The sequence below is a fragment of the Equus caballus genome, chromosome 14 (assembly GCF_041296265.1).
Source record: "Equus caballus isolate H_3958 breed thoroughbred chromosome 14, TB-T2T, whole genome shotgun sequence".
NCBI lineage: Eukaryota > Metazoa > Chordata > Mammalia > Perissodactyla > Equidae > Equus > Equus caballus.
Genome location: NC_091697.1, coordinates 90,364,066 through 90,375,191, shown reverse-complemented (window position 1 = coordinate 90,375,191; position 11,126 = coordinate 90,364,066). Strand labels below are relative to the sequence as shown.

Sequence of the window (11,126 nt, the reverse complement as noted above, 5' to 3'; positions counted from 1 at the left end):
TCCACCTTTATAAAAGGTAGAATATGCATTGTAATAATTATCTTGACTTTTCTGTAAAATCTCTCACTATCCTCTAAGCACGATGAAGGCAGTTGACTTCTATTTCTTTGGTATGATAACATTCCAATTTCTGACTTTGAAATTGTTTTCCATCTTAAATGGTCTCTACACCTTCCAATTCAAATCTTCCCCTTTTCCCGTCTCATCTTCCACAGACACACCGCACATATTCATACATCCATTCTGTTAGCCTTGGAACAGTTAAGGCCTTGCTGTGTGTAACTCTCATCTGGGTAGTTATCTCCTGCTCTCATTTAAGTTTTAGTTGCATGATGCATTGCCTCAATGAGATCATAAGCTCCTCCAGGATAGGGTCTAGGCCTTTATAACCTCTATGGTTAGCAGATACTAAAATTCTTCCTCGACTTAACTGAAATCTTCATAACATGGTACTTGTTGAAGGAATGTAATGAATTGAAGATTATATACATTTACTTCTATTGCGTTATATGCGATAATGTGCTACAAACTCATACAAATTAACGCTATAGTCTGACAATTTACTTTTGTTTCATTGAATCTAACCTCATATTCTCCAGAAGAAAGAATTTTCACGCTGAAAGAGTTCTTACAGATTTAGTTCACTCATATATATATATATATATATATGATTTTATATATATATATAATCACCAATCCTATAATTTTTCAAGCAGAGGAAACAGACCTACAGAAGTTAAATGATTGACTTAACATTGTAAAACTTTTAAAAAGCAAAACCAAAATTGGAGTTAAATGAGTTAATACATCTAAAGTACTTAGACCAGGGTGTGGTTGATATAGGAAGGGCTTAACAAATATTATTAACCTCAGAATCACGGTTTTTGGATGCCTCATTCAGCCCATCTTCCACTAAAATGCATTACTTCAGAATTCTACAGTAAAATAATAAAGACAACCTAATGGGGAGGATGTTATACGTTCTTTCATAAGCAAGAGATATATGACAGGAAATCAGGCAGAGGCAGTCGTCAGAACAGGCTTGATGACTCTTCCTTACTACAGGTTGCAAACTGGCTGCGTGGGGGCCTGATCTGAATGGTAGTTATTTTAATCGACCGATATAATAGCTTTAAAAACTTAAGTTTAACTATTAATCTCTCTAGATTTCAAATAAGAGAGATTTCAAACAAATACAGAGATTTCTGGCTTCTTTGGAAAAAGTGGAAAATTTGACAACATTGGACTTCCATTTCTGCATGCCACAAATCAGTTGGGGTTTGAATTTGTAACTTTTATCCTTTAGCCAAGGCCTTAATTATGATTAATATACACAACAATAATTTTGAATCATATAGTAAGAACTATAGTAGTTAGAAAATACTAAGTGATATTTGCTTGCTATACATAACTGCTAGCCATACCTAGGTAGCTATTTCCTAGGGTAGGAAAATGGATTGTTATAATAAAGATAAAAACAAAGGTGCTTGTAGTGTTTAAAGGGTTAATTAAAATTTAACCAGAAAATCCATTTGAAGAGAAGAACTCACTCTCAGAACTTGAGTTACAGAAGACACCACTGTATTTTTCTTTTATGGGAGATGCTGGTCCAATAACCTTGATTCATGTGTTAAATAAAAACAAATGACACAATTATATTTGGAACCATTTCTTTCTTAATTTAAATATAGCCCTTAAGATCTGAAAATATTTTAGTTAGCCTACATTTGACCAGAACTAAGCAGCTATAAGAAAAAAAATTAAACATAAAAATAGGTTACAACAGATTAAATATCCTCCCTCTGCCACCTTACACTTTTTGGTGCTAAAACATATGCTCTGCCACCTGCAGATAAAAGTCACACACTGAGAGTGTATATTCTGACAAGAATTACTAGTTTCAAGCGTGCCTAGTGATTTTGGACAGTAGCACTTAAGAAACCTTCAATCTGGCGGTTTTATCACAGTGCATTTTCTAAAGCATTCCTACAGTCTAAAGTTGTACAAGTTTTGGGATCTGACCTTTGGGAGAAAACAAAATAAAATGAAACAAAAAGAATCCCAGGGTAGCATTTTGACCCAAATTGTTCTATTTTTTTTTGTCAGATATATACTTTTTTTCTCCCCCATTTATTTTACATTTCAATGACAAGCAACCAAGGGTGATTTGTACTTTTGTATTTTCTGACAGAGTAAAACTCTCTGTTAAAAGATCAAGATAACTTCCATTCCTAGGCACACTGGGAAAATCTGTCATAGGAGTTAAAAATTACTGTTGCTCCATAAAGAATTTATTTTCCTATTTTTAGATTTCCTTTACCCTTGCTTACTTTTTTATTTTAATACTTCATCTTATTCCAAAAGGGTTTGTGGCTTACAAAAAGGAACCCAGGCAGAACTTCCAGTGATGGCAAGGGAAGAGGTTGGCAAATCATCTCCCCAAATACAACTATAAAAGACAGAATTGTCAAGTGCAAGCGTTTCAGCACTCTAGAAACCAACCAAAGGCAGACAACCAATTCAGAGGTGTTTATTCCTAAAAAACTGCTGAACTACAGGTAAGAACAGCGGTCATCTGTGGTGAGCAGCTCGGTAGGCATTGTAGTGCTTCCAAGGTGGGAAGGGCTGTAAAAACCTGCAGCTTCGCTGCTAGAGGGGCTGACTTGATTTGGAGTAGAAGGAGAAAAACATACGCCCAAAGGTGTTACCAGCAAATACAGCAAACTCGGTGGAAAACTAACCATAAAAGCCCATGGCCCTGCTAGACTGAGGCAGTGATCTCACCTGGGGTGAGGAGCAGACCAGTGGACTAGCCAGAAATTTAATAGGGAGATCCTGAAGTGGGAGAGCCATTGAGAGACCACATGAACCCCCAGCATATCTCTCCTGACTGGGAGGCTGAGCACAGGCATGGAAGTCCCAGGAAAGCCCAGTAGAAAACAAAAGCTTGGGGTAGACTTAAAAACTGCATGAACTTTGAATATACTCTGCAACTCACACACAGATCCATGCACAGAGCCCTGCTGGCTTGCGATGATTGAGCAAACACTCTGACCATTAAACTATGTAGGTGTGATCTCTAGGAAGCCGGACTAAAACAAAATAAAATAATAGGAATTAAAAAAACCCAAAAGAACAGAGATATCAGCATGTGCACCCTGAAGGCGAGACAGATTCTGCAGATTAAGTTCAGGCACTTCTAAAAACAAAACAAAAACCAATGAACAAACAAAAAAATAGCAGCAACAACAATAGTCCTCAAAGGAAATAAGTGAGAATCTAGAGTTGCTCTCACCACTCAACATGGCACAGGAAGTTATAGCCAGTGCAGTAAAGCAAGAAGAGAAATTAGTGTCATGCATATTGGAAAGGAAGATGTGAACTGTCTTTATTCATAGTTCTATACATAGGAGATCCTAAAGATTCTAAGTAAAAAAAATTCTAGAACTAATAAGTTTCAGTGAGGTCAGAGAAACAAAATCACTATGCAAAAATCAATTTTAAATTCTTTATACTAGCAACAAACAATTCAAAAATGAAATTAAGAATTCCACTTACAATAGCATCAAAAGGAGTAAAAACTTAAGAATATATTTAACAAAAGAAGTTCAAGAAACTAAAAAACACTGCTAAGAGAAATTACAGCCGACCTAAATAAAGAACAAAGTAGAAGAACTTATACTACCTAATTTCAAAATTTACTCTAAAGCTACAGCATTCAAAATGGCATGGTGCTGGAGTAACAAACAGACATATAGATCAATGGAACAGAAGGTAAAGTCTATTTATAAACCCTTACTTTATGCAGTTGATTTTTGAGAAAGGTTCAAGGCAATCCAATGGGGAAAGAATATTTTTTCAACAAATGGTGCTGGGAAAATGAACTTAGATACTTGCCACATACCATACATAAAAATCAACTCAAAATGAATCATACCTAAATGTAAGAGCTAATCTACAACAAAACATTGGAGATCATCTTTGTGACCCTGACTTTGGCAAAGATTTCTTAGATGTCTACAACACCAAAAAATATGACCCATAACAGAAAAATAATGATAAATTGAACCTCATTAAATTTTGAACTCATAAAAATTTCTGCTCTTCAAAAGATACCATTAAGAAAAGGAAAAGACAAGTCACAACCTGGGATAAAATATTTGTAAATCACATATCTGATAAGGGACTTGTATCCAAAATATATAAAGAACTCCTTTAACCCAATAAGAAGACAAACATCAGATTAAAAAATAGGCAAAAGAAATATAGACATTTCACCAAAGAAGACACACATATGGCTAATAAACACATGAAAACATATTCAACATCAAGTAGTCACTAAGGAAATGCAAATTAAAACCACAATAACACCACACACCTACTGGAATGACTACAATAAGAAAGACTGACCATACCAAGTATTGGTGGGGATGTGGAGAAACTGGAACTCTCATACTTTGCTGGTTTGAATGTAAAATGGTGTAGCCACTTTGAAAAAGTTTTGTAGTCTCTTAAAAAGCTAAACATAAACTTACCATATGACCAGCAATTCTACTCTTAAGTATACATTCAAGATAAATGGAAACATACATCTTGACTGATTCATTATGTGAGTGTTCATAGTAGCATTACACATAATAGCTCCAAATTGAAAATAATTCAAATATTTATCAACTGGTAAACGGATAAACAAAATGTGCTACAGTTGTCCCTCGGTTTTGTGGTGAATTGGTTCCAGGACCCCCGCAGATAACAAAATCCTCGGATGCTCAAGTCCCTTATATGAAATGGCACAGTATTTGCATATAACCTAGGCACATCCTACCATATACTTTATCTCTAGATTACTTATTACACCTAATACAATGTAAATGCTATGTAAATAGTTGTTAAAATGTATTGTTCAGAGGATAATGACAAGAAAAACACTCTGTACATGTTCAGTACAGACATCACCATTGCAGGCCTTTTGATCTGTGGTTGGTTGAAGCTGTGAATGTGGAACTTGTGGATACAGATGGCTGATTGTATATCCATACAATGGAATACTATTCAGCAATAAAAAGGAGTGAATTGTTGACACATGCTACAATATGGCTGAACCTCACAAACACTGTACGCAAAAGAAGCCAGACATAGAAGACCACATATTGTATGATTCCATTTATATGACGCTTGCAGAAAAGGCAAATCTAATGGAGACAGTAGATCATGGGTTGTCTGGGGCTGCAGGAGGGAGCAGGACTGACTGCAAATGGGCAGAAAGAAACTTTTGGGGATGATGGAAATATTCTAAAATTGAATTGTGGAGATGGTTGCACAACAATAAATTTGCCAAAAAATTACTTAATTGCACCCTTACAATGGATTTATTTTATAGTATGTACATCCTACTTCAATAATGCTATTAAAAAATAAACACAACATAAAATTAAACAAAAGTACAAAAACATTTGAAGAAGTCAAAGCAAAAGTAAAAATGGACAAGAAAATAATGAACGGCATCAGTCCTAGTTAGTTGCTACAGATGAGACGCAAATTTAGCTCTAAGCTTCCAAATGGCTAAAGCTAGGAGGGGAATACAAAGGGTATGTCAGTGGTTCCCAAACTTGGGGAACCACTGGAGATTACCCGGGGATCTTTGAAGAAGGCTGATTCCTGGCTCCCACCCTACACATTCTGATTGAACTGTAATAGGGAAGAGGCCTTGGCAGCTCAGATAGCGTTCTTGTGGAGCAAAGTTTGGGAACCACTGGAATAACATACTATAAGATTTTCATTGTCCATAAGATAAAAAGAAATACTTGTTTGGGGAAGAACTGACTTCTGGCAAGAATTTCTCCTCTGGGTTCTCCTAAGAGAAGACCTCATAAGATATACTGGGTTACTGTCTCTAAATCAGTCACTCTTGGCCCATGGTGGGCCCTGAATGGGTTACAAGGGTGCAGAAATAGTGATCCCTCAGTCTTCAGGGCAGCCAAGGGGACCAGAGGCAGCTGGAGTCGCTGTGCCTGTGGCCTCCAGCCTTGAGCTCTCTCCTCCATCCATACCAGGATACTGAACAAGTATTCTATTTTTGTAATATGTGGCAAAAACCAAAAAGCACTTTGTCTAAAAGATACCCATAACAGCTGTAACAGGGAGTTTTATATAATTGTTTCTTTTAACAAACTGATTACACAGCAGAGAATTCAATTCAGTTAAAACACTTCCGCAAAAGTATATGGCTACAAAACCCACCTGAACTCCTCCTTTTAGGTGGCACTTATGTTAATGAATTTATTTATGAACGAGGTCACCTTATTTACCAGGCAGCCAAGTTTGGCGAAAGGAGCTGGCTGTGCTGCCCAATGACTTCTCCCCAATGTCTCAGAAACTGTGAAAGGCCTTATGATGCCCACCTCTCCAAATTCACTTCTTTACATGTAATTTTTAAGCTTGCTGTAAGCACAATGTAAATTACGTTGCGTAAGACAAGCTTGTAGCATATTCATGTTATTTATGAGAGACTGACCTTAGATTAAAAAAAAGTTATAGTTAATCTTTAGTCCAAACCTTCCCCTCCACCTCCATTTTAAGTTAATTCCACGCACAGTGACTGTTTGTAATGTGTGTCACTGAGGGGCATTAAGATCCTACTGTTCAAAACCTTGGGGGGGCATGAAATTTCAGGTAAAATTGCTGGTACAGAGGCCAACCAATATGGGGTAAGGCTTATGGCTCCATATATTCTCCTGGTCACCTGCAACCCTTAGTCAGGAGACTATTCCTCGTGGAGTTTTCCCAGCAAATATGACTTTGAGGAGATAGCCTTGATAAGTACATTAGTTAATCTTTATGGTTCTCTACCCCATTAGTCCCCACTATACCAGAGTTACACCAACTACAGACAGTAAAATCATCTTACATATTAATTTCCCATATGACACATCAGATTCCTGCATCAAGAGCTGCTGTTTTAAATCAAAAAGTTAGGTTCTTGCCTATATACCCACAATATTCCATTTAACTATAAAGAAATTCTATTCTTCCCCTAATGAATTTTTATTATCTATAAAAATGAACCAAGAGGATTTTACTCTACTTATATGAATATTGCTATCACTTTTGTTTACCCTGAAAATGAAAGAATAAAAGTCTATGAATACACTTGTACTTCTAAAATGTATAATCAAAAGAGGATTTCAGAGAAAAGTACAAATGTGAGGATAGAAAAAGGGAAAAAGTTGTACATGAATCTTCAGTACTTATGGATAAAACATAAGCAAAAATTACAGCTAAAAGTTTTTAAAAATGCACCTTTAAGTCTGTTTATTAATTTAAAATTTATCCCAAATACAGCACTGCATTCTGCTGCAATCCCCTTAAGTGATCTTGTTAAATTTTGTCACAACATGTGTTACTGTAGTTCTACGCTTTTACCTTTGCACTTTGTAGTGTGTAGCAGAGCAACATAATTAACCACTGCTAGGTAGTGTTTACGTTAGTTCTCAAAAGGTTAAGAAGCTGATTATAGCTAAAACCAGCTTTGCCTGAGGCTTCAGGGGCTCTGTGTAATCAAATTAGACAAGCAGGGCACAGTGTCACCTAACACAAACCAGTGGCACTTTCTTCTTTGCTCTGACCCTTTTCCCCCTTTTTTATTAGAGGAACAACTCATGCTTTGCGTTTTTACCAGATAATTTTAAAAGACTTGTTTCTAATAAACTTGGTATGCAATCTCATAAGATGTCCACCTGTTTAAAAGTAATGAGAGCAAGTCGAGAAAATTTTGAAAAAAAATTCTGAAAAAAAAATCTTGCTTGTTAAAAAAGAAATCTAGATTTCGAGAGATTGAGATGTTTCAAAGAATGTATTTTCTTAAAAGGCAGGTGACAACATGATCACATGTACATGATATTACGGACATGTCCTAGATTTAAACAGACTGTCAGTTTTGCTCTGCAGAAAACCATAAAATGGTTTATCTGCTTCCAAGAGAACTCAGAGAACTTGATAAACCTGATAGATAAGGTATTAGCAGTTCTAAGAAACCATGGGTAACCCACTCTGCTGTTATGGCTCATCCTCTTTCCATCTGTACTCTTTGAAGTCAGGCAAAGTGAACTGTATAATGGACGCATTTAAGGAGGAGGTTTAACAAGGTAAGAGCAAACCATCCCTACTTCAGAGACTCCCTTTCCACAAGGTTCTATATTAAATGCAGTAAGAGGTATTAGTCAAATCAAAAATCTTGCTACCTTTGAGCCTAAAGGGAACAAAAGCATGAACGCTAAAGAGAGACGAAAAAAGAAAAGCAATGGCAAATTTAAATAAACATCTAGAATCTCGTTCTGAACAAAATTTATGAATCACTGTTAAAATAATAGGTAACATTTGTTACAACTTTATCTTCCTATATTTGACTTTGAACTTTTGGCTCCAATTCTACATATTTGCTACTTTGCTTGAAATACAGAAGCAAAATGAATGTAAATATCCTACAAATGAGTGATCAGGAGAAAATGAGTTTTGCTAATGATTTATTCTGGGCAATAAAATCAAAACTTGTTATTTTAATTGATTAAGTCATAAAGAGATCCTGGAGAAGTCAAATCTTGCTATTTGCACAGTCAGACAATTTCTGCTAATCCAGCAGTACTTAACAAATTCACATGTGGTTAGCTTGTCTTGCCATAGCTGTATATCACATTTCTGTGCTGCAAGCTGTGCAAAAAAAAATCAATATGCCAAGTTTAACAAAAGGACAGGAAACATGATGTTCTCCTATATTTTCAATGAACCTCAAATGACTCTGCTGCTCACCCTCGGTACAATTTATGGCAGAGAAATGTATTCTTCAATGGAAAAAAACCTACAATGGCATGAATTATATAAATTCAGAGCTGAAGTTCTGCCTTATCCGATAACAATTTATTTAGAAGATTCTGATATTGTGATTCAACGTGCAGAGTACGATCAGCCATTCACAAGGCATTTTTTTCTTGATGAAGGCTAGCATATGTTCTTTAGACCAAAGAAATATATACTGTTTATTAATGGTAATACTTTGATGTATGTATTTAATTTAGGTTTTGGAGACTTTTTTCAAATGTCTTGTCTCACATGTGAAACATAGGATGAGATGGTACCTATTGAGCAAATGCTTTAAATTATAACACTAAGAAAAAAAAATCCCAGTGGATCCTGAGCTATTGCATTGGTTAATTGATTTTAGATTTTTACATCTTCTTTTACTGCTGCAGAAGTACATTATGTGTTGAAGTAGATCAGGATGAAAATGTTAAGAATGAGGTAGGAGTGGTCATGACCAATAGGTCAGCACAGAGCAGTGCCACTTCTGCCTTCTCAACTCAGCCATGTGGAACTAAGAGTGGCAAAACAACCAGTAAGTTGGACTTCAGCCAAAGGATTCAGAACTGTTGCCACTGTTGCTTTCTTTCTTTCCTTTTTGAGTAAAAAAAGAATTGGCTTTAGGAATCTTCAAAAGGGCCATGCACACAGAAAAATAAGAAAGCTGAACAAACCACACAGACAGAGGAATTTACTTAAACATATGGAAAATTCTTTAGTAATTTCTCTTCATTCCACTGAGCAGCAGTAAATGGATTAATAGCACTTAGCTGGGGAAGAGCATGTTAGTGATCTGTACTGAAGGTATAAACAAGACACACTCAGAGAATCACACTTATTTCTAACTTTCTATTAACATGTTATATTTATAAGACAAATTACATTCATAGATTAATATACCACTGAATAGGCAGAAAGTTCCTAATCAGAAAATAAAGTAATGATTTTAAGTGTTGAGTAATATTAATATTGCTATAAATGATCATTTCAGTATAATTCATATACTTATTTCAAAATAGAGGATATAACATGGCTCAGAATAGTAATAAGAAGTTTTTGTATGAATATTTAGGCAGAATACTAGAGCTTGGGGAAAAAACATACCAAGTTATACAAATCATAATTTAAACGTACATTAAAGTAGACTCTTCAAAGTCTGCAACTACAGTTGATGGTCATATACAATCCTCAGATAGTTGCAGGCCCTAGTACATAATCAATCTACTCCCAGGAAATGAGACAGCTAACAATTTTGGAAAATGCTTATTATTTTAACAACAACAAAAAAGGGTCTGCACATTTTTCTTCTGGGTAGTGGTTTATTACTGAGAAAAACTACTTTAATATGTTACTGATTTTAGGTTTAAGTGGCATTTCAAATTATTTTCCCACATTTTTCATCTTTATAGATTTTACGTTTTCTAGCTTTTGCTCACCTCTCTAAAGGCTCTTTGGTAGTACCTCTTCCCTCTTCACTGGAAAACACCTATTAATGAGATTTCCCTAGCACTGTATTGCCAATAAAGCAAATCTACGGATCCACTTCTGATGTAAATGCCTGGTCCCTCTTCTGGAGGCAGCAGTGCCGGTTCTCTCCTGGATGTCTTCTGTAGACATCCAGTCACTTCTGTAAGCTCAAATGGAGGGGCTCACCTTCACTTTTTCTAGTCCTACTTCATTTCCCCAGCATCACTGGGATCTTCACTTCTTGTCTGCCCGCACTGGACATTTCTTCATAGCTTTTATACATCTCAAAATGGTGGAATCTTCACAAATGTATCCTGAGTTTTCTAGTATGGCTGTTATCTACAGGCCAGAATAAATCAGCTGCTGCAAGCGGCAACATGGGTCTGTTTGAATTCTTAGGCTATGGAGTGGCTATTTAATTCTGACTGAATTAAAGCACTAGAAGAGAATCTCAGAGCTGGAACGGATCATGGAAATCATCTACCTAATTACCCAATATTTAAAATGATGAGAGACCCACAGAAATTCAATAACTGGCCCAAAGCCATATAGTGGTTAGTGATTCTCATCATTCTGTACTCACATTGTGCTGCAATTATTATGCTCCTTAAAATAGAATTGGGGAGAACCATCAATAAATTTCCTAGAGATAAGATTTCTACCACTTTCAATTAACATATTCCTTCTGTTTCTACTGTTGAACCTTCCATGCACTTTTTCATCATATCTTTAATGTGACTCCTGGGTCTTTTTCTTCCCTGATCCTCCCTTTCTTATCTGTCTGTTAAAAGATGTGTACAAAGGCT

General features: G+C 35.9%; 1 protein-coding gene across 30 annotated transcripts in view; it reads right to left on the bottom strand.

The window, feature by feature from the left end:
- Window positions 1-11,126, bottom strand: part of ARB2A (ARB2 cotranscriptional regulator A) — a 383,076-nt gene that overhangs the window by 74,760 nt on the left and 297,190 nt on the right. The gene's annotated exons all lie outside the window — the stretch shown is intronic.